Source organism: Nyctereutes procyonoides, unplaced genomic scaffold (genome assembly GCF_905146905.1).
Source record: "Nyctereutes procyonoides isolate TBG_1078 unplaced genomic scaffold, NYPRO_anot_genome, whole genome shotgun sequence".
In the NCBI taxonomy this organism is placed as follows: domain Eukaryota; kingdom Metazoa; phylum Chordata; class Mammalia; order Carnivora; family Canidae; genus Nyctereutes; species Nyctereutes procyonoides.
Window position 1 is genome coordinate 8,906,057 of NW_026575151.1, and position 4,763 is coordinate 8,910,819.

The 4,763-nt window shown below is 39.9% G+C and overlaps 1 pseudogene; it reads right to left on the bottom strand.

The window, feature by feature from the left end:
* Positions 1-1,410: 1,410 nt before the first annotated feature.
* LOC129501849 (L-lactate dehydrogenase B chain-like) lies at positions 1,411-2,415 on the bottom strand (annotated as a pseudogene).
* Between the last annotated feature and the right edge of the window lie 2,348 nt (positions 2,416-4,763).

The window sequence follows — 4,763 nt, forward strand, 5'->3', positions numbered from 1 at the left end:
GGGAACTAAATTTGAAAGTTTGGGTTATTGAGTGCTGAAGAGAATCTCTCTTTTGGAAGCCCGTCATTCTGGATAGGATGAGCAACTTAAGCTCCAGAAACAAAAATCATTATTTACAGTCCAGATTCTCTACATTGAGGTTTTTTTTTTTCTTTGTGTATTTTCCTTTGTTATCCCCTGGCATCAAATACGATCTTATTAAAATGTTTCAGTTTCTTTTCCATCATGATCATGTATATTCTTTTATCCCCACCCTAATTGTGGAAACTTCTTTTTTTATTTTTTAATTATTTTCTTTATTGAAGTTCGATTTGCCAACATATAGTATAACACTGAGTGCTCATCCCATCAAGTGCCCTCCTCAAGGCCCATCACCCAGTTACCCCATCTCCCAACCCACATCCCCTTCCACTACCCTTTGTTCATTTTCAAGAGTTAGGAGTCTCGCATGGTTTGTCTTCCTCTCTAATTTGTCCCACTCATTTTCCCTCCTTTCCCTTTTAATTCCTTTCACTATTTCTTATATTACCCATATGAGTAAAACCATATGATGTTTGTCCTTCTCCGATTGATTTACTTCACTCAGCATAAAACCTTCCAGTTCCATCCACGTTGAAGCAAATGGTGGATATTGGTCCTTTCTGATGGCTGAGTAATATTCCATTGTATATATAGACCACATCTTCCTTCTTCTTTCGATGGACACTGAGGCTCCTTCCACAGTTTAGCTATTCTGGACATTGCTGCTATGATCATTGGGATGCAAGTGTCCCGGCATTTCACTGCATCTGTATCTTTGGGGTAAATACCCAGTCGTGCAATTGTTGGGTCGTAGGGCAGATCTATTTTTAACTCTTTGAGGAACCTCCACTCAGTTTTCCAGAGTGGCTGCACCAGTTCACATTCCCACTGACAGTGTAAGAGGTTCCCCTTTCTCCACATTCTCTCCAACATTTGTCGTTTCCTGTCTTGTTAATTTTCCCCATTCTCACTGGTGTGAGGTGGTATCTCATTGTGGTTTTGATTTGCATTTCCCTGATGGCAAGCGATGCAGAGCATTTTGTCATGTGCTTGTTGGCCATGTGTATGTCTTCTTTGGTGAAATTTCTGTTCATGTCTTCTGCCCATTTCATAATTGGATTGTTTGTTTCTTGGGTGTTGAGTTTCAGAAGTTCTTTTTTTTTTTCACACTATAATAGTTAATTTTATTTGTTTAAGGCTTATATTGTAAGTATTTTTTTTTATTATATTGTAAGTATTAAGCCAAGCTTGGGCTTTGTTCTGTGAGCCTGGATTCACATATTTAGGAAAATAAAAGCAAACTGTGATCCATGTATAATGGATGAAAAGTTAAAGGCTCACAGTTAATCACATCATAGTTTTACATTTCTACAGCCTAGAAGCCAGAAGTCACAGATCTTTTAGGTCTTTCTGGATGTCCTACAAGGTATCTGCACTTTTCTTGAGCTGGGTAACCTCATCATTCTGCAGCTTCTGGTTGATCACACTGGTTAAGCCCCGAGTGTTCAGGATACGTGGAAGACTCAGGAAAACTTCGTTCTCGATACCATACATGCCATTCACCATTGTTGACACTGGATAAGTCCTGGAGAGATTTTTCAACATGGATTCAATGAGATCAGCCACACTTAATCCAATAGCTCAGTTGGTATATCCTTTTAGCTTGATGACTTCTTAGGTACTTTCAACAACCATCTTATGCACTTCCTTCCAATTTTCACTGTTGTTTTCTGTTCTCATTTCTGAATTCAGTTCCCTAAGAGAAACATCTGCCACATTCACTCCACTCCACACAGCCACATTTGAGTCGCCATGTTCTCCCAAAATCCATCCATGGCAGCTGCTGGGATGAATGCCAAGTTTTTCATTCATAAGATAGCAAAATCTACCAGAATCCAAATTACACCCACTTCTATTCACACAGTGCTTGGGTAGTCCATTTAGTTTCCGGGTAACAAATATAAGAATATCCACTGGGTTGGAAACCACATTTATGATACAATCAGGACTGTACTTGACTATCTGAGAAATAATGAATTTGAAAACATTAACATTCCTTTGCACCAGATTGAGGCAGCTCTCTCTCTCCTGCTGGCAGACTCCTGCAGTCACCACCACAATCTTAGAATTGGCAGTCACAGAGTAATCTTTATCTGCCACAATTTTAGGTGCCTGAAGAAATAAGCTTCCATTTTGTAGATCCATCATTTCTCCTTTGAGTTTATCTTCTAAAACATCCACAAGGGCAAGTTCATCAGCCAGAGACTGTCCCAGAATGCTGATGACACATGCCATACCAACTTCTCCAACACACACTACAGTGATCTTATTGTTTGGCATCGCTGCCTCTTCTCCTGCAACTGGTGCAATCAGTTTTACCGTAAGAGTTACCATTGTGTCATGAGACAACTGGCTTTAAGAGTCCTGCGAAGAAGACAATGTTAGCTGTGTGCATCTCCTCTGGTGCAGAATCTTCCTCATAAGTTCTTTATAGATCTTGGATACTAGCCCTTTATCTGATAGGTCATTTGCAAATATCTTCTCCCATCCTGTAGGTTGTCTTTTAGTTTTGTTGACTGTTTCTTTGGCTGTGCAGAAGCTTTTTATCCTGCCTAAGTCCCAATAGTTCATTTTTGCTCTTGTCTCCCTTGCCTTCACAGGTGTATCTTGCAAGAAGTTACTGTGGCCAAGTTCAAAAAGGGTGTTGTCTGTGTTCTCCTCTAGGATTTTGAAGGATTCTTGTCTCACATTTAGATCTTTCATCCATTTTGAGTTTATCTTTGTGTCTGGTGTAAGAGAGTGGTCTAGTTTCATTCTTCTGCATGTGGATGTCCAATTTTCCCAGCACCATTTATTGAAGAGACTGTCCTTTTTCCAGTGGATATTCTTCCCTGCTTTGTCAAATATCAGCTGAAAATAGAGTTGAGGGCCTATTTCTGGGTTCTCTATTCTGTTCCATTGATCTCTGTCTCTGTTTTTTTTGTGCCAGTACCACACTGTCTTGATGATCACAGGTTTGTAATACAGCTTCAAATCCGGCATTGTGATGCCCCGGGCTCTGGTTTACTTTTTCAATATTCCTCTGGCTATTCGGGTCTCTGATTTCTCACAAATTTTTTTTTAAAGATTCTTTTAAAAGATTTTATTTATTTATTCATGAGCGACAGAGAGAGAGAGAGAGAGAGAGAGAGAGAGAGAGAGATAGGCAGAGGGAGAAGCAGGCTCCATGCAGGGAGCCCGACGTGGCACTCGATCCCGAGACTCCAGGATCACACCCTGGGCTGTGCGCCGCACTAAACGGCTGCGCCACCGGGGCTGCCCTGATTTCACACAAATCTTAAGATTTTTTGCTCCAACTCTGTGAAGAAAGCCCATGGTATTTTGACAGGGATTGCACTGAATGTGTAGATTGCCCTGGGTACCATAGAGATCTTCACAATATTTATTCTTCCAGTCCATGAGCATGCAGTGTTTTTCCATCTCTTTGTGTCTTCCTCAATTTCTTTCAGAAGTGTTCTGTAGGTTTTAGGGTATAGATCCTTTACCTCTTTGGTTAGGTTTATTCCGAGGTATCTTATGCTTTTGGGTGCAGTTGTAAATGGGTCTGACTCCTTAGTTTCTCTTTCTTCAGTCTCATTGTTAGTGTATAGAAATGCCACTGATTTCTGGGCATTGATTTTGTATCCTGCCACACTGCTGAATTGCTGGATGAGTTCTAGCAATCTTGGGGTGGAGTCTTTTGGGTTTTCTATGTACAGTATCATGTCATCTGTGAAGAGGGAGAGTTTGACTTCTTCTTTGTCAATTTGAATGCCTTTTATATCTTTTTGTTGTCTGATTGCTGAGGCTAGGACTTCTAGTACTATGTTGAATAGCAGTGGTGAGAGTGGACGTCCTGTCATGTTTCTGATCTTAGGGGAAAGGCTCCCAGTTTTTCCCCATTGAGAATGATATTTTCTGTGGGCTTTTAATAAATGGCTTTTAAGATATTGAGGAACGTTTGCTCTATCCCTATAATCTGAAGCATTTTGATCAGGAATGGATGCTGTCTTTTGTCAAATGCTTTCTCTGCATCTATTGAGAGGATCATAGGGTTCTTGTTTTTTCTCTTGTTGATGTGATCTATCACATTGATTTGTTTTACAAGTATTGAACCAGCCTTGCATCCCAGGGATAAATCCCACTTGGTCATGGTGAATAATCTTCTTAATGTGTTGTTGGATCCCATTGGCTAGTATCTTGGTGAGAATTTTTGCATCTGTGTTCATCAGGGATATTGGTCTGTAATTCTCCTCTTTGGTGGGGTCTTTGTCTGGTTTTGGAATTAAGGTGATGCTGGCCTCATAAAACGAGTTTGGAAGTATTCCCTCCCTGTCTATCTTTTGAAACAGCTTTAGTGGAATAGGTATTATTTCTTCTTTAAACGTTTGATGGAATTCCTCTGGGAAGCCATCTGGCCCTGGACTTTTGTGTCTTGGGAGATTTTGGATGACTGCTTTAATTTTCTCACTGGTTATCGGCCTGTTCAGGTTTTCTATTTCTTCCTGTTCCAGTTTTGGTAATTTGTGGTTTTCCAGAAATGCATTCATTTCTTCTAGATTGCCTAATTTTTTGGCATACAGCTATTCATAATATGTTTTTAAAATCATTTATATTTACTTGGTATTGGTGGTGATCACTCCTCTTTTTTTTCATGATTTTATTTATTTGAGTCTTTTTTCTTTTTAATAAGGCTGGCTAAG